At 38.7% G+C, this 25,266-nt stretch overlaps 1 protein-coding gene and 1 non-coding gene across 6 annotated transcripts in view; both read right to left on the bottom strand.

Moving 5' to 3' along the window:
- Positions 1–25,266, bottom strand: part of ZNF609 (zinc finger protein 609) — a 200,025-nt gene that overhangs the window by 18,756 nt on the left and 156,003 nt on the right. The window lies entirely within an intron of this gene.
- On the bottom strand, positions 13,205–13,332 carry LOC133067559 (small nucleolar RNA SNORA19). Its single transcript, XR_009695340.1, has one exon. It is a non-coding gene; the product is annotated as a small nucleolar RNA SNORA19 (small nucleolar RNA).

The raw sequence follows: 25,266 nt of genomic DNA, 5'->3' as shown, positions 1-25,266 counted from the left end.
GGAAGCAACAACATCCACTGAGCCAGCTTTCCCAAGATACCTGGACCAGCCCTATTGTAAGTTTACTTCAGATGATCTGAAATGTTTAAGATCTTGATAACATATGGACTTTAGATAAGAAGTGATTGAGAATTCTCCCTTCTACCCTCCCTTGTCACTAGGATGTCACTGCAAATAGGTTTCTAATCTGTACTTTCCCTCTGGTGGGAGACCTTACACCCAAGAAAGGTCCTTCCTTGCATTGAGAGACAAAAACCTACTCAAACTAGCTAAACTGACTTTTGGTCAGTGATACTGTCAAAGATCTTAATTAAAAGGGAGGAGGGATGTGTAAAAAATTAATAAACAAAAACCTAAGTAGAGCTGTGAGACTTGAAGGCGCTCTTATGTCCTGTGATAACAGCAGAGCCCAACAGGAAGAAGAAATGTATCCTCTTCTTTTCCAGCAAGGACCAATCAAGGTTTCTTTGTTTTCTTTAGCTCCCCAACTTCCACTTCCCATCTATAAAAGTGTTCTCCTTCCCTTTCCATATGGGGACTTGCATGTGGCTTATCACAGTTGCAGACCCCAAACTGCATTTCTCTGTCTGTCCTGAATGAACCCTTCTTTGCTGCAGCAATATTTGGCAATTTTATTTAAGTCAATAAAAGAAAAACTTACAAGTAGTTCCACTCTTATATATAGTGGGAGTCTTACTAGTGTTTGAATACAGTAATGGTTTATTTTGTGAGTTGAATAAGCATCTACTGTACTCAACTGAGTTAGTAACCAACTGTATGATTCTGGCAAGCTACTTTATCTTCCTTTGTTGGACTAGACCTCTAAAATTCTGTGACTGTGAAAGGCTGTGAAACTCAAGCACTCAAAAGTATAAATGACTAATAAAATATTATTTCCTATGGACTATTACCAATGATGAAAGACTTAAGTTAAAAAAAAAAAGAAAGACTTAAGTTAAAGAAAATACAAGGCAAGAAATATAAGGCATGTCATTTCAGATATTATTTACCTGGTAGAAAAAAATTTTATCTGAGTGGGAGTATATATTGGTAAAAGCACTCTGGAAAACTATTTTATTTCTACCAAACTCATGTATTTCTAAGCAGATCTTATAAAGCTAAACATAATCTACCCTAGGACCCAACCTCTGACACTGAAAATAGTGATAGAGTTTATTTTCTTGGGCTCCAAAATCACTGCGGATGGTGATTGCAGCCATGAAATTAAAAGATGCTTGCCCCTTGGAAGAAAAGCTATGACAAACCTAGACAGTGTATTAAAAGCAGAGATATCACTTTGCCGACAAAGGTCTGTATAGTCAAAGCTATGGTTTTTCCAGTAGTCATGTATAGATGTGAGAGTTGGACCATAAAGAAAGCTGAGCTCCAAAGAATTGATGCTTTTGAACTGTGGTGTTAGAGAAGACTCTTGAGAGTCCCTTGGACAGCAAAGAGATCAAACCAGTCAGTCCTAAAGATCAGTCCTGAATAGTCATTGGAAGGACTGATGCTGAAGCTGAAGCTCCAATACTTTTTGGCCATCTGATGGAAAGGGCCAATTCATTGGAAAAGACCCTGATGCTGGGAAAGACTGAGAGCAGGAGAAGAGGGCAACAGAGGATGAGATGGATGGCATCATTGACTCGATGGACATGAGTCTGAGCAAACTCTGGGAGACAGTGATGGACAGGGAAGCCTGGCGTGCTGCAGTCCATGGGGTTGCAAAGAGTTGGACAAGACTGAGCAATGAACAACAACAACGAATCTATGACCCAGCAATTCTCAGAAAAAAGAACTCATATTTAACAAAAGACAAGTAAAAGAATGTTCATAGCAGCTTCACTCATAATAGTCCCAAACTAGAAATAACACAAATGTCTATAAAAAGTAGAATGGATAAATTATGGTATATTCATAATGTAATACTATAAAGCTCTGAAGAATGAACTACTGCTACACACTACAGAATGGATGAATCTCATAGACACAATGTTAACAGAAAGAAGCCAATCAAGAGGACATACTATGTGATCACATTTCAAGACAGGAAAACTCATCTATAATGGTAGAAATCAGAATGGTTACCTTTTGGGATGGTATTGACTGCACAGGGCATGACAGAATCCTCAAGGGGAACTGGTAATGTTCTAATTCTGGATATGGGTAGTGGTCACACAGCCATATAAATATGTAAAAAGTCATCAAATCATGTACTTAATATTTATGCATTTATGTATGTTATACTTCAATAAAACATTAAAGCAATCTACAGCAGGCAGTAAGTTCTCTCTCAGGAGCATTCTATTCTGTCAAAGAATTAAAAACTCTGGGATATGGTTACCAACTCAGTCAACTTCCACAGAGAAAGTCTATCTCTCCTGAGGTTAATCAACAAACAATATTTTAACACCAGAAACTAACACTACATTGTATGGGACTTCCCTGGTGGTCCTGTTAAGAATGAGCCTTCCAATGCAGGGGACGTGGGTTTGGTCCCGGGTCAGGGAACTAAGATCCCACATGCTGCAGGGCAACCAATCTTCCATGCTGCAACTACCAAGCCTTCACGCCACAACTAGAGAGTCCATGTGCCCAACAAAAGACCTCACATGATGGAACGAAGATCCCATGTGCTGCAACTAAGACCCAGCACAGTCAAATACATAAGAAACTAACACAATGTTGTAAATCAACTATACTTCATTTAAAAAACTCTCAAAACAAAAAAAACAAACTTTTTTTGTGTGTGTGTGTCAACATATGCCAGGGGATAGTGTCAGGCTTAAAGTGTAAAATATGTATAATAATCCTTCATTTATTGGCAACACTTCTACATGTTTCTACTGTTACTATGCCTAGAGGGACAAAGGAAATTCATATGTTGTTGGTGGGTGTATAACGCTGGTTCAACCCCTGGTGGCAATCTGGCATTATTTTTCAAAAAACACATACTCTTTGACCCAACAAATCCACTTGAAGGTATTTATCCACAAATATTCTCAGTGTACAAAATGAACAAGGTACTTGCTGCAGCAGTGTTTACAATAGCAAAAGATGGGAAACTAACTAAATGTGCTTCAAAGAAGAAGCAATTAAATACATTTTTGAACATCCACATGATGGGATACCATGCAGCTATTAAAAAGAACAAAGCAACTATTAAACAAACTGATATGGAACAGGCAAATGGAAAAAAAAAAGCAAGATACAGACCAGTAATTATAGTATGCTACCACTGTGTAAAAAACAAACATATAAGTATCTGTTTATAAGTGCATGGAAGGTCTCTGAAAGGATAAATAAACTAGTATTAGTGGTCTTCCCTATGGAGGGAAACTGGGTGGCTGGAATTCAGGGGAAAGAAACTTGTTTTTCATTGTATATTCATTTTACTGTTGAATTTTTTTTTTTTACTGTTGAATTTTTATACCATATGTGTTACCTATTCAAGAAAAGGTAAAAATAGTAATTAATTTTGGTAGCACTATTTCAAAAATGTTAAAATTTTTTTCCCTTTAAGAAGAGCAAGGCAAGGCTTCTCTGGTAGCGCAGACGGTAAAGTGTCTGCCGACAATGCAGGAGGCCTGAGTTCGATCCCTGGGTCGGGAAGATCCCCTGGAGAAGGAAACGGCAACCCACTCTATTATTCATGCCTGGAAAATCCCATGGACCGAGGAACCTGGTCAGCTACAGTCGATGGGGTCGCAAAGAGTCGGGCATGACTGAGCGACTTCACTTCACTTCACTAGGCAGAAACAGTGAGGACTCCCAGCCCTGATAGAGAAATAAGTTCCTTGATGAGCCAGTCTGGCAGCGCCTAAACATTTCGAAAAAAAAAAAAGAAGAGCAAGGCAATAATATACTTGAAAAGGGCAATTAAGTGGCAGGATAACACCATCTCTGAAACCCTGTCTCACTTCCTATAAGTGGGAAATGTCTCTTTTTTTCAATTCAGAGTATCAAAGTGACTGTGGAAGTTTTAAAATATGACCACAAATTCTTTGATATTCTTCCCTTCAAAAAGGAGAAGTCTAACATGTAATCCAATGTTCACAACAGCACTATTTATAATACCTTGGTCTGCAAGGAGATCCAACCAGTCCATCCTAAAGGAGATCAGTCCTGGGTGTTCATTGGAAGGACTGACGCTGAAGCTGAAACTCCAATACTTTGGCCACCTCATGCGAAGAGTTGACTCATTGGAAAAGACCCTGATGCTGGGAGGGATTGGGGGCAGGAGGAGAAGGGGAAGACAGAGGATGAGATGGCTGGATGGCATCACTGACTTGATGGACATGAGTCTGAGTAAACTCTGGGAGTTGGTGATGGACAGGGAGGCCTGGCGTGCTGCGATTCATGGGGTCGCAAAGAGTCGGACACGACTGAGTGACTGAACTGAACTGAGGACATGGAAGCAACCTAGGTGTCCATAGACAGATGAATGGATAAAGAAGATGTGGTACATTATTACTCAGCCATAAAAAAGAACAAATTTGAATCAGTTCTAGTGAGGCAGATGAACCTAGAGCCTGTTATACAGAGTGAATTAAGTCAGAAAGAGAAAAACATATATCGTATATTAATGTCTATATATGGAATCTAGAAAAAATGTTATTCATGAACCTATCTGCAGGGAAGGAATAGAGATATAGATACAGAGAATGGACTTGTGGACACATTGGGGGAAAGAGTGGGATGATACACTACCATGTATAAGATAGATAGCTGGTGAGAAGTTGTTATGTAACACAGGAAGTCCAGATAGATGCTCTGTGATGCTCTAGTGGGGTGGGATGGGGGGGCGGGGGGAGGATGGAGGCTATAGAGGAAGGTGGTATATGTGTAATTATGGCTTCTTTTCATTGTTGTATGGCAGAAATCATCACAACACTGTAAAGCAATTTTCCTCCAATTAAAAAAATAAATATCATGGGGGAAAAAAGAAGTTTAATTCCCCTCACCTTGAGTGTGGGTTACATTTAGCTGCCTGTTTATAACAAACAAGAATGTGGTGGACGTAGCCTTCCCAGATTAGATGATAAAAGGCAAAGTTTTTCTTCTTGGATTACTTCTCTTGAGGAAGTTATCTACCGTGTCATAAGGACACTGAAGTAGCCTACCCTATGGAGAGGTGCATGAGACCAGAGACTAAGGCCTTCTGCTAACAGCCATGTGAGTGAGCCAACCTGGAAGTGATCCTCAAGTAAGCTTTCAGATGACAGCAGTCCAGCTGACATTTTGACCGCAGTTTCACGAGCAACCTTGAGACAGAACCAGCTACTTAAGCCATTCTTGAACTGCTGACCCACAGAAAGTTTTAAGTTTTAGATCCTTACATTTTGGGAATAATTTGTTATACAACAACAGAAAACCTATGATAGTATTTTATCCTAAGTTGACAAGCAATTAATTTAAATTATTCCTTCATGGAGCAAATATTTACTGAGCTTCTGTTATTTGCCAGGCATTATGGGAAGTATTGAAGTTATTAAAAAAAAAAGCAACTAAGAAGATACCAACGTCCACTTCTGGGCTGGGAGAAAATATTTATTAAGAGCCTACACTGGACTAGTATGGAGAACAAAGATAAACAAGGACAGCTGTTTGCTCTCAAGGGACTGAAAAAGAGGTTGGGGGAAGAGTCACGTGAAATTGAATTTGCCAGTAGCCTTGAGTTTTCAAATGGAAACCGAAGTATGTACCTATATGCTGCTTTTAAATCTTGTTTCAATCCCAATTTGCCAACAACCATAAAGGACAGAAGTGAAAGTGAAGTTGCTCAGTTGTGTCCGACTCTTTGCGACCCCATGGACTGTAGCCTACCAGGCTCCACCGTCCTTGGGATTTTCCAGGCAAGAATACTGGAGTGGGTTGCCATTTCCTTCTCTAGGAGATCGTCCCAAACCAGGGATTGAACCCAGGTCTCCCGCACTGTAGGCAGATGCTTTACCATCTGAGCCACCAGCGAAGTCCAGATTAACATGCAAATCTCCCTTTCCCTCCTACCTCCCTCCCTCGCTCCCTTCAACAAATGAATATCTACTTTGGATCAGAGTATCTGGGATAAAGCAATGCACAGAATTGACAGCTCTTGCTCTTAAACAACTTATATTCAAGTGATGGGAGACAGAGAATAAGTAAATATACGTTAGATAGTGTAAGATCTATGGAGAAAAATGAAGCAGGAGCAAAAGAATAAAGAATGTGAGGAATGGGATGTTGCTATTTTACAATGGGCAGTCAAGAGAAGCCTTACCGAGAAGGTGACATGCAAGCAGAGAAACCTGAGAGAGTGAGCCCTGAGGAAATTAGAAGGAGGAACATTTGAAGCAGAGGAGAAAACAGGTACAAAGGCACTGTAGTGAGAATGTGTTTGGCATGTTTTCAGGAAGAGCAAAGTGGAATGAGACTAAAGTGGAGTAAGAAGAAGAATGGGAAGAAATGAGGTCAGAGATCAGGGCAGGCCAGAACGTGTAGACCAGCGGTTTATAAACCTTTAATGTCAGGAACCCATAGCAAATTATTTTAGCCTTTGCAGGCCACACAGTCTCTATGGTTAACTTCTCAATTCTTGTAGCACAGTCACAAACAATACACAAATGAATGGGTCATGTCTGTGTTTCAATGAAATTACAAAAGTTGGCAGTGGACTGAATTTGGCACTTGGACTGATAGCAAAAGTTCAGCACCTTATACGACAAATAATGGAGGCCAGAGGGAAACAGTACATATGCCCAGACTTTGGCCTTAGAATGTATTCCTTCCCTGAAACAAAGCTATAAATGAGAGCTAACTGAAACATTTCTATTGACATTAAACACTCAAAGGTTCTTTGTTGAATAGATAAACTGAAAAAACAGACTGGGACGCAAAATAACAATTACTTAGCTGCTTCTATAAATAAATGTTTTTGAAAGTTAAATTAACTTTGGAAGAAAAGCCACTCAAATTGAGGACTCAATATATGAAGCATATTTTATTTTAATATCTTTCTTCATGACTCAGGGACATTATTCTAGATATGATTATCTTGTGGTGTGGTAAAGGAATGTCCCTTTAAAGGTTACTGAAATATTAAGGGTTCATGACTCTATTCATTGAGATCAGACTTCTCAGTTGAATTTTGTTTTGCTTTTACTAGATTAGCACTGGCAGGTGGACTTCCAGCCACTGGACCACCAGGGAAGCCCAACATGTCTATCTTTTGTAGTAGTAGTCATTTCCATATTTCCAAGCTCTCTATCACATCCAGTTTTCTTCTTATAATCTACTTTAGATGAGGAAATCAAGGAGTCAATACTAATGTAACTCTATTATCAGGCCCTATGGGTGCTCTTACCTGACTTCATGGCCATATACATTCCACATGCATTAATTCCATGATTCTATCTGTTATATTTGCAATGCAAAGTCCATGGGGAAAAATTCTATTGATAGTAGTCAAAGCAATCAGTTAGACAAAATCATTTTTGGTAACTCTCTAGAACTAATTTGTCATGAGCTTTGAATGCAGTATGGGGTGTATGATCAATGTCCAATAAACAAAAATTTTTTTAATTGAAGACTTGTTTTTATTCCACTTTTAAGTATGTTATTTCTACTAATAGGTAATGAGGGTCTCAGTATAGATGCCAAGAATGCTTACACATGTCTATAAAGTAAAACATACATTTTTAAGACTCTCTTAGATAGAGAAACTAAAAAGCACTGCTTAAGGCATGGATTCTCAAAGTATGGTTCAGGGATGTCTGATAGTCCCAAAGACAGTTTCAAGGGGTTTGCAGAGTCAAAACTATTTTCATAATAATACTAAGACAAATTTGGATTTTTATTTTCATTCTACCCTGAGTGTACATAAGAGTTTTCCAGAGGAGGCATGACATGATATTTGGACAGATTGGGTATAGAAGTATGTATCAGAATCCAGGGTGTCTCCTATTAAGCCAGACATTAAAAAGATTTGTAAAAATGTAAAATAATGCTACTCTTTTTACTAAATTTTTGTTTCAGAAACTATAATTATTTTTCATAAATATGTTAACATGTAACAGGTTTATTATTGTTATTTTTAAATAGATTAATAAATATATTTTTAACAGATTCTGTTTTAATTTCTACCATGGCAAATGTCAATAACGATAATATCAATAGATATTAAACAAAAGCTCTTAGAGTTCCTTAATAATTTTTAAGGATGAAAAAGAGTCCTGAGTCTAAAGAGTTTAAGAACTGCTGACTTAAGGCATACAACCCAAGCATTATTTTACTTCTGCCTTTTTTTTTTTTACTTCTGCCTTTTTATGGAGATGTTAACTAACTAAGTTGCAGCTATCTTCATGCTGGGCGACAGAAACTTGGGGACCAGCCAGTTCTTCTGCTGTTGTCAGTTTTGCCTTGTGGGGATCCACTTGCCTTGCTGGAATTCTCTTCAGTTATGAGAACTCAGGACCCTAAAGCGAGGCAACTGATGACCTCTGAAGAAAGCAGGAAATCTGGGGCAAAATGAAAAGGGATCAGCAGTAAAAAGAGGAAGCAGAGCTGGCTTTCTGTGGCATTTGGATACAAGCCAGTCACCATGGCCTGTCTATTCTGCCTTTGAACTCTCTCTGAATAATATCTTCTTCCCCATCCCCAACCACAACCATCAGAATCCAAGTCCTCATTAACTTACCTCTAGATTATTCTAACAGACTTTGAATTATGCTCCTAACTCCAATCTTTAATTCTTTCTGTCAATCCAGCCAATAAACTGCTCTCAGACGAATATGCCTCAAACACTGCTTTCATGCAATGAGCCAGCAAATATACATTGCTTATTATACTTCATCATTATGCAAAGTGCTAGTGGAGATTCAAAACTTAACTGAAAATTTTATTCTGTTTGGGGGGAGGGAAAGTGAATATATATCAAATCATTATTTTAAAAAATATGCTACACATACTGTGGTGTAGACAGATCAGAGAAGAATAGGTAGGATTTTCTAACTTTTAAGAGGATCTGGGATGAGCGTGGCACACATAAGGAAGAGTGAAACCATGTGATAATGAGCAGAGGCTACATGTCAAAGAGCAGGAAGAAGATCTGAAAAAGTCTAATATTTAATGCCAAAAAAATTCTTGTTAATTACTGATTAGTGTACTAATACATTAAAATAAGTTATAGGGACTTCCCTGGTGGTCCAGTGGCTGACTCCGTGCTCCCATGCAAGGGGTGCAGGTTCAATCCCTGGTCAAGGAACTAGGTCCCACATGCCATAATTAAGAGTCTGCATACCACAACTGACAGATCTCACATATAAATTTTTTTTTTTTAAGCCAGGGTCCCTATCCTATCTTACAATCCAGCTGGAACAGATAAACACACAAAAAGATAACATGCTATCAGCCAGGAGCTGATAAAAAGAGAGTAGAGTTTGGTTGAATGGCCAAATGAATTATACCTTATTATATCATGACATATTTAGTGCAAAAGGAGAGATAGGAAGGATGTGGTATTTGGATTTAAATGAACTGATATGGTGCTGTTGTAAAATCTGTTAACCATTTCTATGCCTTCCTCTAGATGGTGCTAGAACAACCAGACTGTCTTTTATAATGCAAGTTTCCTTTTACATTATAAAGAGTAAGAGGTAACTTATGACTCATTAACAACTTGATGGCTCTTCTACCAATTTTATTGCCTTTTGGCTTGCAAACAGTGTCCAGGAGAGTGGGACGTCCTGGACACTGCTAAGAAATTTAAGTCACAGGCAACTCAAACCCCATAATGGGTTTCTTATCCTACAAAGAACTATTTATTCAAAACATTGTACTATTTGTATCTGTTTGGGGTGGATAAGTAGGGTTGTATAATTTTCAGTCTCTGATTCTGGGAAGCATATAGTTTAGGATGAAGGAACAGCACTTTTAATATAAAACAGAGGACATTATCACCAGCCTCTAGCAAGGTAAGAGATCACAGAAGTAACAAGAGTAGGTAAAGAATATTCTAACCTGCCTAAGGATACAAGGGGTTCTTTATTTTTTTTTTTAATATTTATTTATTTATTTGGCTGCACCAGGTCTTAGTTGCAGTATGTGGGATCAAACCCAGTCCCCCTGCCTTAGGAGTGCGGAGTCCTAGCCACTGGACCACCAGGGAAGTCCCACAAGGGGTTCTTTAAAGATCAGTAATAATTTTTTAAAAAATTGGCTTGAAGTTATTGCTGAATGTACATGTAGTAGCTCCCCCAAGATTACAGGCATTTGATATACCCAGAGAGAAGCCCTGTCTAGGAACAGCTATGGTGTGCATTCTGTATAGACTTTCAGTGTCTCATGTATTATGGGGTATAATGACGGAGAGTGACTAGGCTCTAAGATTACATGTTATAAAATTTTTTTTTTTTTAATTTGAGTAACCGAACTCCTAGCATGCAGAGAGCTGAGGATGGTGGGATTGTGGTGATGGCAGTGGTTAATCAGAGAGTAAGGTGAGAGAGCTAACACATAATATGTGAATAGAAACCAGTTTCCACTTCCTCCCCGAGCGGGGAGCATCTGTAGCAAACTATAGTGTTGATGTCTGGAGAACACAGGTGACAAACTTTTAACCAGGCCTTCACTCTCAGTTATCACTGCCAAAGCAGCTTATAAACCTTTAGGTCATATGTCCTTCTCATATAGTCCTCTTAAGAGCTCCCGTTATATTCTTTCCCCTCCAATGCCAGTGATTAACCTGGCTGGGCACTCCCTCCCTCAACTGAGAAGAGCTAAGCAATGGCTCACTGCTCCTAACTAATCCATTATAATAACAGGTACCTAGTGCAGTTACCTGGTCTCCTAGTTAAAAATAACTAGGCTGAAGAAGAGCTGCTGTGGTCTGCTCAGCTGCCTCACCCAGACTGACCCTTTCAAAAGAAGCTGAAAATGAACTGAGCTCTGTAACTTAGCCAAATGTGATCTCTTTCAGTTCTTGATTATATGGCATCTGCTACATCATTCACTTCAGCCCAGTCACTCAGTCATGTCCGACTTTTTGCAACCCCATGGACTGCAGCATGCCAGGCCTCCCTGTCCATCACCAACTCCCGGAGTTTACTCAAACTCATGTCCATCAAGTCAGTGATACCATCCAACCATCTCATCCTCTGTCATCTTCTTCTCCTGCCTTCAATCTTTCCCAGCATCAGACTCTCTTCCAATGAGTCAGTTCTTCACATCAGGTGGCCAAAGTAGTGGAGCTTCAGCTTCAGCATCAGTCCTTCCAATGAATATTCAGGACTGATCTCCTTTAGGATTGACTGGTTTGATCTCCTTGCAGTCCAAGGGACTCTGAGGAGTCTTCTCCAACACTGCAGTTCGAAAGCACCAATTCTTTGGTGCTCAGCTTTCTTTATGGTCCAACTCTCACATCCATGCATGACTACTGGATAAACCAAAGCTTTGACTATATGGACTTTTGTCGATAAAGTAATGTCTCTGCTTTTTAATACACTGTCTAGGTTTGTCATGGCTTTTCTTCCAAGGAGCAAGTGTCTTTTAATTTCATGGCTGCAGTCACCATCCATAGTGATTTTGGAGTCCAAGGAAATAAAGTCTCTCACTGTTTCCATTGTTTCCCCATCTATTTGCCATAAAGTGATGGGACCAGATGCCATGATCTTAGTTTTTTATTAGTAGAATATCAATAATGTCATTATTAGTAGCTAAATCATTCGTAGAACTCTTAACACATGTTGTCTGGTGGGCTTATTTACACATTAATTTATTACACATTATTTATTTGAAGATATTTAAATTATAAAATTTCCTGAATATGAGCTCCCATATACAAATCAAATGTGGAAGAAAAAAAAAAACTCCACAAATTTTGGAACCAAAGCTGTCTTTTTGGCATTATAATGCAAAAATATGTCAAAGTATAAATTTCTTTTAATTCTGGCTCATTTGAAAGTAAGTAGGACTAGCGTTAGGCGAAGTTGTTAATTTAGTGAAGGTTTACATTTCTAACATAACAAATCCATCAATCTTTGTGATTTCTTCCCTTTAAGCTAAGCCTTTTCATCTAGAAATTGGATATTTACTTATGTATTATTTTATTTTTTTATTGTTTACATGTATTAACTGAATGACTTTATAAAAGTTAAAACACCTAAGAATCTTGAATATATATGTGTATTTATATTTATATATTATATGTATTTATATATTTTATTTATATTTATATATTTATATTTATTTATTATTATAAATATTTATATAAATATTTATATTTAATATATAGTAAATATATATTTATTTATATATTATTTTAAAAATCAATATATAATTGACAAGTAAAATTGTCACACATTTAAAGTATACAATGTGTCAATTCCAGATATGTATACCTTTATGTAAACTTACATTAGAGAGTGTAAGATAGGTCTGTGAATTTTTTTTCCCCCTCACAGAGGGTTTCCCCAATACCTCTGTTACTAAAAAACCCTTTCCATTTCCCTTAGTTTGTGTATAAGTTAGGGCTTGTTTCTGGACTGTCAAATTGGTTCTACTGACCCAGTGTGTGTGTGTGTGAAGTCGCTCAGTCGTGGCCGATTCTTTGCGACCCCGTGGACTGTGGACTACAGCCCACCAGGCTCCTCTGCCCATGGAATTCTCCAGGCAAGGACACTGGAATGGGTTGCCACTCCCTTCTCCAGGGAATTCTCCCGACCCAGGGATTGAACCGGGCCTCTGGCACTGCAGGTGGATTCTTTAGCATCTGAGCCACCAGGGAAGCCCTACTGAGCCGCTACATTTGCATGTAAAAAATGAAAATAACCTGTGCTCCCCTGCCAAAACCCCAATGATGCTACATTAGAAGAGGTAATATCTACATTTTTTCCTTTTACCTACATAAATACCTAGTAGGTACTCAGTAACTGCTGAACAGGATGAATAACCCCAAATACTGGTTCGATCCATCAAGGCAGGGTTTGGATAGGCACCAGATTTCACCTCTAATTGATGGGATGACAAGGGGAATAGGAACTCCTCAACTATTTACTTAAAAATTCCAGTTACTTTCTGATTACCAACCCAGTGTGGTTCACCAAATTTCCAGCAGCATGAGTGCGTGTGTGCATGCGCACACAGGTTAGAGCTCAGGAAAGTGTTGGAAAGCCTAAGTGACAACATCCTTATCAACAATAATCAGTTTATGGTATTTTGTTTTGTTTTTTGCTGTTGTCTGAAGGTGACTGACAGCAATGGGTAAATTAAGCCATGCTGCTAATTTATCTCCAAAGGTTTATTTAACAGATCAGAAATATTTTTTCTCTTAACATGAAGTAAAGTCAATGAAGTGTGCACAAGTTTATGGTAATAAAATGTAGTGTAAAGATTTAGATTTTCTTTCTGAACAACAAATACAAGGAAAGGGGACCTTAAATTTCTGATGCTTCACTTCAAGTTAAAATTCTACTTCTTCAAAATCACCTTAGGGTTGAACACTGTAAAAATCCAACATGTTTTTATTACATTGGGTTCATATTTAAAAGCAAATATCTGAATTTGTCCAACCAACCAAAACTTCAGTCAGTTCAAATTCTTGCCTTTTACTTATGTCCTGCTGTCAGACAAAATCTGTTGTAAGTTTGGCAATAAGCATCCATCTTCCCCTTCCATCTATGAGATGAACCATCAGTAATATCCTAGACCTTAACCATCATCACACACTGAATATACCCACTGAATTAAGATTTAGACTCCAATTTAATCTCCTAACTTTGTTGAGGAGGTTTCCCAAATCCTAAATGATACAAAAAGATGCTTAGTCCCACATACAATGGGTTAAACGCTCTGCTGCTTTCTCTGATTTTTTTTTTTTTTTTAATTTTTGGTGGGGGAGGTGGCGTGTACATTATTTCTGTGAAGGCTTGATGGCTTTCAAGATAATAGTTTCTACTTACTGTGTTTAAGAGCCTTCCATGTATTATCTTATATTTAATCCTCTCAACAACACCAAAAGTGTTATCATTCCCATTGTACAGATGAAGAAATGGAAGCTTAGAGCAATTTGTTCCAATGTAACATAGCTAAACAAGATGCAAAGCCAGGATCTGAATCCAAATCAGTCTGGCTTTAAACTAGAGCCTGTATTTTTAACTATGCTGTCTTGCAAGATGAGGATATACTTTTTTGGTTTTTGGCAGCTCACATTTCCAGGTGTAAGACACTAAACAGTCCATGTACTGTACTTGAGAATAAAATTGTGGACTAGAGTGAAAGACATCAACACTTACAGGTTTATTTTTGGCTGAGAAGCAGCTCATTGATTTTATGTTTGACCTCTCTCCACCAGAAAAGAAATAGAAGCAGTAATAAAAACTGCATATTGGTGGCAAAGAGAAAAATATATGGAGCAGAAGAGGCAAGAAGCAAAAAGAAAATGTCAAAGTAAGCAAAAGGCACCAAGAGGATAGAAACAGAAAAAAGAACAGGAAATAGAAACTCAGAAGTCCAAAGCTGCAAGGTTATCATGAAACACATATAGTCATCCCTCAGTATCTGCAGGGCATTGGTTCTAGAATACCTCCCACCCCCTGCCCACTACTAAAATCTGAGAATGCTCAAGTCCCTAATATAAAACAGCACAATATTTGCATATAACCAATGTACATCCTTTCATATATATTAAATCATCACTAGAGTACTTATAATACTTAATACAATGTAAAAGCGATATAAACAGTTGTAAATAAAATGCTAGCAGTTCCCAGTGAATGGCAAATTCAAGTTTTGCTTTTCAGAATTTTTTTTTTCCTGAAGATTTTTGCTTCATGCTTGGTTGAATCTGTGGATTCAGAACCTTTGCATAGGGAGGGCCATGCAAAGGGACCCTTTGCAAAGGGAAATGTGTTCCCTTTGTCTATGAGGATTTTATTGATGACATTTATTGAGAAATGAAGCTCAGTTCTTAAAGAGCTGCAAATTCTCCTGTCTTGGGCCTCCCAGGTAGTGCTGGTGTTAAAGACCCCGCCTGCCAAGACATGGGTTTGATCCAGTTGCGAACATCTGTTGGATTACAGAAAAATCAAGAGAATTAAAAAGTCTGCTTCTGCTTCATTGACTACACTAAAGCCTTTGACTATGTGGATCACAACAAACTGGAAAATTCTTAAAGAGATGGGACTACCAGACCACCTTACCTGTCTCCTGAGAGACCCGTATGTAGGTCAAGAAGCAACAGTTAGAACCAGACATGGAACAATGGACTGGTTCAAAATTGGGAAAGGAATACGTTACAGCTGTATATTGTCACCCTGCTTATTTAACTTATATGCAGAGTACATCATGCGAAATGCTAGGCTGGATGAATCACAAGCTGGAATCAAGATTGCTGGGAGAAATATGAATAACAAGAGATAGGCAGATGATACCACTCTAATGGCAGGAAGTGAAGAGGAACTAAAGAGCCTCTTGAAGAAAGTGAAAAAGGAGAGTGAAAAAGCTGGCTTAAAACTCAACATTCAAAGAAGTAAGATTATGGCATCTGGTCCCATCACTTCATGGCAAATAGATGGGGAAAAAGTGGAAACAGTGACAGATTGTATTTTCTTGTGCTCCAAAATCACTGCAGATGGTGACTGCAGCCATCAAATTAAAAGATGCTTGCTCCCTGGAAATGAAGTTATGACAAACCTAGACAGCATGTTAAAAACCAGAGACATCACTTTGTTGACACAGGTCCATATAGTTAAAGCTATGGTTTTTTCCAGTAGTCATGTATGGATGTGGGAGTTGGACCATAAAGATGGCTGAGCAACAAAGAATTGATGCTTTTGAACTGTGGTGCTGGAGAAGACTCCTTAGAATCTCTTGGACTTCAAGGAGATCAAACCAGTCTATCCTAAAGGAAATCAACCCTGAATACTCACTGGAAGGACTGATGCTAAAGCTGAAGCTCCAATAGTCTGGCCACAAGAGCAGACTCCTTAGAAAAGACCCTGATGCTGGGAAAGATTGAGGGCCAGAGGAGAAGGGAAAGAGAGAGAATGAGATGGTCGGATGGCATCACTGACTCAATGGACCTGAATTTGAGCAAATTTGGGGAGACAGTGAAGGACATGGAAGCCTGGAGGGCTGCAGTCCATGGGGGTCACAAAAAGTCAGACATGTTTTAGTAACTGAACAACAAAGGAACAACAGCTTACCTAAATCAATCATGATACATTCTTAACATGGAATAATGTGTAGCTATTTAAAATGTTATAGCAGATCATTTGATGTTACAGGAAGATGTTCATGGTATTTTCCTCTATAAACAAAGAAGGCTACAAATAAAGAGAGATGGGCACCAATTTGTTTAAAAAAAGTATATGAATAACATAATTATAATAGTGGCTTTATCTCTGAGTGATTTATGATTTTCTTCTTTGCAATTTGGGATTTCTCCTTTTTCTTTGATTCCCAAATTGCCAACAATAAAAAGCTGTTACTTTTTGAGGGGAACCATCACCACTATTATTTTCAAAACTTTTTCATCAACTGAAACAGAAATGCTGTAACTTGTATTCACTCTGCCCCCTAGCTCCTAGTAACTCTATTCTCTCCTTTTGGTTTCTATAAATTTGCCTATTCTAGATACCTCATCTAAGTGAAATTATACATTTATTTTTTTTTTGTCTGGCTTATTTCACTTGGCAAAATATTTTCAAGGTTTACACACATTGTAACATGTATCAGAATTTCATTCCTTTCTATTGCTATTCCATTGTAAGTATATACCACAGTTTGTTTATGCATTCATCTGCTGATGGACACTGGATTGTTTTTATCTTTTGGCTATTGTGAATAATGCTGCTATGAATATTCCTGTGTACAAGTTTTGTTTAAATACTTGTTTTCAATTCTTTTGGGTGCATACCTACCTAGGAACAGAATTCCTAGATCATTTATTAGTTCTATGTTTACCTTTTTGAGGGACCACCAAACTGTTTTCCACAATGGCGGCAACACTGTATGTTCTCCCCTGCAGCCCACAAAAGTTCCAACTTCTCCACACCCTCTCCAACACTTATGTTCCATTTTAAAAGTACAGTCATCCTAGAGGGGTATGAAGTGGTATATCACTCTGGCTTTGATTTGCATTTCTCTTATTAATGACGCTGAGCATCTTTTCAAGTGCTTATTGGTCATTTGGCAAAACATCTATTCAAGTCCTTTGCTCACTTTTGGTTGTTGCTTTTGTTGTTTGCTTGTTTTTTGGCCACACCACGAAGCATGTAGGATCTTCCCTGACCAGGGATTGAAACCATGACCCCTGCAATGGGAGCACAGAGTCTTAATCAATGGACTGCCAGGGAAGTCCTTTTAGTCAGTTCTAAATTGGGTTGTTCTGTTCTTTTACTTGTTGCTGTTGGTGAGATGCAGAAGTTCTTTATATATTCTGGATATTAATTATCAGGTATCTTATTTGCAAATATTTTTCCCATTTTGTGAGTTGTCTTTTTCATTATCTTGATAGTGTCTTTTGATGAACAAAATGTTGTAATTTCATGAAATTCAATTTATCTATTTTTTTCTTTTTTTGCTCTGTGCTTTTGGTGTCATATCCAAGGAAAAAGCATTACTTTTAAAATCATTTTTAAAAATGTAATTTTAAAAAATACCAGGGGGAAAAAGTAGTTGCTAATAGTGGGGTAGAAAACATAGGAGGAAGTATAGTTTATTTTCTCTCATTCTGAATACAGAGCACAGCATAACACAGCTTAAAACAAAGACTGTTTTAAGTATCCAGATTCCTCCTTTTACTAGAACATGCCCTGGTAGAGGAGCTCTTGGTCCAAAGATACGTATAAAAGCTTCTCTACTACATAAATCAACTATGCCTCAATAAATGAAAATAGTTCATACCAACATTAAAATGTTTTGGGGAATATTGTGAAAATCACCATAAGAATTACTTCTTGTAAAAAAAAGATGAGATTGGATCAAGGGCTCGTCAATTTGTCTCACCAACTACAGCTGGAATGTCAAGATCTTTGAACAGTGTCCACTTCGGACTTAAAAACTAGTACATTTGGCAACAGCCCTTTGGTATCAAATGATTTTATACATTTTATGCAATTTACAATTGATCCCCAAGACTCACATCTCAAGAGAAGCTCTGTAAAAAGATTTACTCCTGGGTGTGTGCCAGTCCTGTTTTTAAAACAAAACAAAACAAACCTGTTTCTTTGTTAGTCTCTTCTTTAAAAAGCTTGTCACCTTAGAAAAAGAGCTAAACGTAATGGGAATGGTTAACAATAAACATTAATGGTTGTTGCTGACACTTTTTATATTGGTGCCAAATTGTTCAGTTTAGTCCTGTCTGGGCTTCCCTGATAGCTCAGTTGGTAAAGAATCCACCTGCAATGCAGGAGACCCCTGGTTCGATTCCTGGTTCAGGAAGATCCGCTGGAGAAGGGAAAGGTTACCCACTCCAGTATTCTGGGCTGGAGAATACCATGGACTGCAAAGTCCATGGGGTCGCAGAGTTGGAAATGACTGAGCAACTTTCACTTCACTTAGTCCTGTCCTACAGAAGCTGAGTATACCTCTCAGCTGTGCTCTTTGCTTTCCTGGCAGTCCTCCTTACCCTTCCCAAGCCTCTTATCTGGGCCAATGGTAAGTAATCATTATATAAAGCCACCACTAAATAATCAAGAGCCTACTAATGCGCTCTGTGTAGTCCAAGTTCTTTCTAAAAGAGAAAGATAGACATGTTTTGTCTACTAATGTTAGGAGGGAAATGCATCTGTTACAAATCTCAGCTCCCAGTCAACCCTAGTTTCAGGTTTTATAGTCCTCTCTAGCGACACAGGTAAGAGAAAGAGATCATAAGAAAGTCAATAAGTCACAGCTTCCGGAAACCTGTAAGCATAGCTGCAGTTGGTCAGTAGCAGTATAGTACAGGAAACTGGCTAGGAGGGAGTTATAAGGGGATGTTTGTGAGGAAGGCTGGTTTGAAACTGTGGGTACTACTACCTCCGTGGAAGCCTCAACTAGGGGAATGTAGGAATCGCTCACTTCCCATAGCTTACCTCTGGTACATTACTGAATAATATTTAATCTTGCCAAGTGATAAGAGATTATGCAAATTTCTGAGCACTGTTTCTTCTAGGACAAAAGTTCAAATCACAGATGCAGAGAAAGGGTGAATATAATCAGAAATTCACAAGAGTGAGCAGCATTCAGAAATTCTGAAAAGACTAGGGAAAATTAGGACCATCTGTGTTTCATCTACCAACTAAGATTTTTTTCCCTGTAAATTGGTTATTATCTGAAAACCACTTTTTTATGGGTTTGCTATGTAGTAACATCAGGAACTTTGGTAAAGAGTGCCATATTTCAAGGAAAACTCTAGTCCCAAATCTGTCTACTGCAGTGAAAATTATTAGAAAGAATGTTTTGCTATCTGTAAATTCTATGTCTTATCAAGCCTCCTGCAGGCAGAACCTAAAATCAGCATAACAGCAACATTTCCAGGTTTTTATCTTACTTATCCTAGGAATTCATTCATCTTCAAGTCATAGATTTGACTGTAGGGAAGGATCAAATCATGTATGGATCTTTTAAAACCAGAAACCCAAAGGCAGAAATGTGGTTTTTATTCCTTTAAAGAGAATACCTGAATACTTTCAAAGAGAATCTACACATTCCAGGAGCCCTTTACTAACATTCTAAGTAGAAATCTGTGAGGTTATCCAATAGAGCAATTTGGGATAAAGGCTTCTGCAGAAGTGTTTGAAACCTATGGAGCGGCGGTTCCCAACTCGCTGCACATTGGACGCACCTGGAGATCTTTAAAAAAATACTGACACCTGGCTCCCACCTATAGTCATTCTGATTTCATTTAACTAGGTGAGACCTGAGCATCAGGGCTTTTTAAGTCCCCGCCCCCAAATTCTAATGGGCAGCAAAGATGTTCTCAGAATGACAGAAAACAAAAATCTTAAACCCTTATTTCTGGGATCCTCTGGGGCAGAATGAGCCAAAGAAAGTACAAAGGTAATACCCATCAGCCTGGAACCCTTTTCACATGACTATGGTGTTTTCTCTCCACAGAAATTCAGGTAAAATAATAGAGACCAGCTGAAACCATTATCAGGCAAGTACCAATTAGGGGAGCAGGTTAGGTAGATCTGATGCTGCTAAAACTCTAAGCAGGAAAATAATATTCAAGTATACATTAGAGATGTAAGGCCAAAGTGGAACATCCACTCAGTGTAATCCCCTCCACCCCCAGACCATGGGGACCAAGAGGTTGAGGAGGAAAGCTAAAGATCTAACAGTTCCTCCTCCCACCTACAAGTTCCCACACCATGAAAACTGTAAGTTTAACAGAGGCTGCTTTACCACACCCTTAAATCTCACACCCTCCTTTTCTTCTTGGTAAGGCAACCACACTGCATACCCATAGTGAGAGGTGGCTCAGAGAGGCCATCACGCCTTCGGCTGTCCATCTGAAGTCTTTATCTGAAAACCTCTGGGTCTAAGAAGGAAGGTATCATCTCAGTCAGACAGGTTTGAGGAAACACTTGCCTGGGGTTGAGGTGGAATCACACTTGGCCACAGTTTTACTGCTTTTAAGACCTAGTAGGAGAATCAAGATAAGAACATAGCTAGGGGATAGCCTACAAGAGGTACTTTTCCTTAGCCCTCTTCAGTTAGAGGTTGAGAGGTAGGTAACTGCTGAAGCTTCTTTGTCTTGCTGGTAATCTCCACTTGGCATTTTCAGGGTTTGTTAACAGAGCAGAACTGAACCACACTGAGGCTCTCAGAGCCAAGGATGGGAGCGGGGGAAAGTAATGTAGGAGAGGAACAGCTGGGATCAGGGGGTGGATGCTCTTCTGCCCAGACTGGCTTGGGAAGCAATGCCTCTCATTAGTATGTGCAGTTCTAGATTTCCTTCCTTTCTCTAACTTGTGACAATAATTATTCTGAAATTTTCAATGGCCTCTGTTATGGGCTGAATTGTGTCCCCCCGCCCCCAAAAGGTACACTAATGAACTCTGAACTTCCAGTACTTCAGATTGTGACCTTATTTTGAAACAGGGTCCTTACAGAGACAATCAAGTTTCAATGAGGTTATTTAAGTGGGCTCTAATCCAATATGACTGGTGTCCTAATAAAAAGGATAAATTTGGACACAGTGACAGATGCACTCAAAGAAGAAAATGCGAAGCTCAAAGGGAAAAGAAAGCCATGTGAGGGACTTCCTGGTGGGTCAGTGGTTAAGACTGTACTTCCGGTGCTTCCACTGCAGGGGGTGCAGGTTCTGGGAACTAAGATTCCGCATGCCATGGTATGGCCAAAAGATAAAAGAAAAGAAAGCCATGTAACTGGAGTGATGTCACCTACAAGCCAAGGGACACCAAGGATTACTGGCAAACACCAGATGCTAGAAGAAGCAAGGAAAGACTCTCCCCCTGAACTGTCAGAGACAGCATAGCTCTGCCAACACCTCGATTTCTGATTTCTAGCCTCCAGAAGCATAAGATGATAAATTTGTCATTTTAAGTCACCCAACTTTTGGTATGTTGTTATGGCAGCCCACCAACAGCAGAGTGGTATTGATTAAACAGGTCAGATTTTAAACAAGTCAGATTTTAACTAGCTTCAGTGAATTACTGCCACTAGCCAAGGAGATTATAGTCTAGGTCAGTAGTTCGCCAACAAGGTAGGTGGAGAACAGTGGTGATGGCAGCAAATCATAAATCTTGGGGAACTGTTTCACAATAAACATGCCCAAGCTCCATCCTGAACCTGATGATTCAGAGTATGAGCATGGGGCGGTGGTGGGGGAGGGTAGCCAACATCTATTTTAAACAATCTCCTCAAGTGATATCACTGACTTTCTCTGATTTTGCACCACCTGCCAACTGAGTAATCCTAAGCTTAAATAAAAGGATAAAACTTTAGGTCTGCCCCTAAATTGATCTGTAGATTCAATGTAATCCCAATCAAAATCTCAACAGGTTTCCCACCATCCCCACCCCTCAAGTAAAAGTTCACAAGCTGATCCTAAAATTTATATGGAAATGCCAAAGGCCAAGAACAGCCAAGGCTGAAGTACCATAAAGTTGGAGGATTTACACTACTAGATAGCAAGACGTATAAAGTTATAGTCATTAAGACAGTGTAGCACTGACACAGACTAGACAAATGGATGACTAGAACAGAAGAGAGAGCCTAGAAATAAATCCACTTATGTATCAGTTGATTTATGACTTCTGTGACACTGAAGTCCAGTGGAGGAAAGGATGGTCTTTTCAGTAAGGTGCTAGGTCAGTTAGGTATCCATATGAAAAAACCAGAATCTTGACTCCTTATTCACACCCTAAACAAAAATCAAATTCAGATACATTACAGATCTAAAGGTGAAAAGAAAAACAATAAAATTTCAGGGAAAAAAAGGAGAATATCTTCATTACTTTGGGAAAGGCAAAGTTTTCTTAAACAGGACATAAAAAGCACTAACTATAAAACAAACAAAAAAATGAAACAAAAAAAACTAGCCTTTATGAAAACAAAGAACTTCCATTCATGAAAAGGTACCATTAGGAGAAAATGCAGGAAACAGGAGAAGATATTTATGATATGTATATCTAACAAAGGGGACTCTTTACCATACTATAAAGAGAACTCCTAACAAATCAGTAAGAAGAAAACACACAGCCCAATTCAAAAATAGATAAAAGATGTGAACATGTACTTCATAAAGTGGGATTTCCAAATGTCCAATAAGTATATGCTTAATTTCACGACTTATCATGGAAATGCAAATTAATACTATAGTGAGATATCATTACCCACCAACTAGAATGGCTAAAATGAAAAAGACATAATGTTAAGTGTTGACAAGGATACAGAGCAACCAGGATTCTAATTGGAAGTAGGAGTTAAAAATTGGTTCAGACACTTTGGGAAACTGGCAACATCTATTAAAACTGATCATATGTTTACCTTATGACCTAGGAATTTCATTCCTAAATATATACAGAATAGAAATGTGTACATATATTCCCCCAAAAGACATGTACAAAATTTTCACAGCAACACTTTTCACAATAGCTCCAAACTGAAAACAACCCAATGTCCATCAACAACTGAGTAAATAAGTAGTGTTTTAGTCACACTATATTCACTGAATACTGTTTAAAAAAGAGAGAGAGTGAATAAACAAAGTACAACTACATGCAACATGATGAATTTCACTGGCATAATGTTGAACAGTTACAAGGACATAGAAACACAAAAGAAAGTACATATTCTATTTATGTTCAAAATGGGTAACACTAATCTTGAAAATTCAAGGACCTGTATAATACTTATATTTATATTATTGTTGAATAACATCTATTAACATAAAAACAAAAACTTTGGGTTTGTGACTCCTGTAGATCAGTGTCAGGATCAGCTGAAATGCAGACTAGTTTTATCCTTTAGGCAGTCTGTCCAGCCTCCAGCGTGGCAGACCAGTCTGGAATCTAAAGTAGCAGCATGTGAGGGTGGGGTTCCCACTTTCTTTCTCCATATTGATACTTGATTTTGGTAGATTTAAAAAATACAACAATTCAAAGGAGCAGAGTAAAAGCTACAAAGCAGAGGGGAGTTTGCTAAATGGGAAGATGTACTGTGTTCCAAGTGTACTGAATGAAATGGGAAAATTTTCAAAAGATGGGAATAATCAGAGTCAAATAAGGAGAAAGCAGGTTGTTCACTGAATTAGTTCAGGGTTAAAACTTTCACTTGATTATGAGTTCAATGGGGGTAGAAAATTATTTGATAGCAGTCTTTCAGGCTTTTTTGAGACATCCTAAAGAGAAAATAGAGTACAACTTGTGGGAGGGGAACTGCTCAATTTCTCACCATAGGCTTTTTGTCATAGACCTTGTTGCTATGGAGAAGGCCACGAAGGCAGCAACTGAGGGAAATAAAGGATCTGGCAGCAGTAAGCACAGGGACAGTGGTTTAAACAGAAATTCCTTATGTAATTAGCGAGTAGCAGCGCCTATAAATGACACACTTTCCATTTTTCCTTAACCCCTAACCCTCTAAAAGTACATGGGCCTGGCTTGCCACTATAATTTCACTCAAATACAGAGGAGCCTAAATGGGCCTAACAAAGCCCAAGCCTGGCAGACAAAACACATGGCCATTTAGCAGGGCTGCCTCATGCCAGGGGGAAGCATCTACCTACCCACCCTATCCTGAGGAAATTATCTCCAGCTGCCTAAATTACAAAGTTGATGCCCTATGATTTCTTTGTTCTGTAAAGCCTGAGGGAGATGGGATAATGAAGTAGCAGAAGAGGTAGAGAACAGCCTCTCATTTCACAGAGTAGTCAAGAGACAGAGAGGGGGTGTGGGGCGAGAGAGAGAAAGAATATGAGAATCTCACTGGTGTCATTAAGAGGCAGCAGCAGCGACCTGCAAGCAAAGCTCTGTCTAAACTGGTCTGAAACTACTGTGGGAGGAAAAAGGCTAGTTGCCAAGTTTGTTAACAGCTTCTGCCCATCATTGTTACAGCGGCTTTATCAATCAGGGCAGGGCCAGGACCTGTTTTGAGCAGCGCTGTTAGCACTGAAACAGGAGGGTACGACAACAGCTTCCAGCAGATCTCGCCACAACCAATGATGAACAAAGACAATCCTTCTTCTGTTCCACACAAATGATCAGAGAATCATAAATATCAGAACAGAAAGGACCACAGAGCTATGCAGTCCAACCTCTGCATTTTACAAATGAGCAAACTAAATCCCAGACCAGTTAAATAACCTCATCAACTGGGCAAGAAAATGAGGTGGTCTCTAATAGGGTCTTTTCTCCCTTGGAATCATATGTCAAACCTGAATCAGAAGGGGATAGTGATCAGCCCCCCAATTTAGACCAGAACTATATTTACTGCCTAGGTATTACTTACCGAGGTTCACACAGAAGTATCAGGAACTAAATAAACTATTTGTTAAAGGATAGCATTAGTAACAACATGGGTCTTTTTTTTGAGCCCATCTGAGAAGCTTTTGTTACTGAAATATCAAAAGAATCTCATTTGAAATAACCCTTACCTATGTGGCAAGCCCAAATCCTGGCCACCTTGTTGCCTGACTGCCCTTTGCTGGCGGGCAGAGAGGAGGTAGGTAAGAGTGCACAAAAGAATCTCTCTGTTTGGAGATTAGTTTATTTTGCAATTTGCAAAATGCAACTCAAAAAATTTCTGTAACTGAAATTTTTTCCTTAGGGCTTTGGGATTTAAATA

The sequence above is a fragment of the Dama dama genome, chromosome 12, assembly GCF_033118175.1.
Source record: "Dama dama isolate Ldn47 chromosome 12, ASM3311817v1, whole genome shotgun sequence".
Taxonomy (NCBI): domain Eukaryota; kingdom Metazoa; phylum Chordata; class Mammalia; order Artiodactyla; family Cervidae; genus Dama; species Dama dama.
The sequence above is the reverse complement of the archived record's forward strand: the minus strand, read 5'-3'. Positions and strand labels throughout refer to the sequence as shown.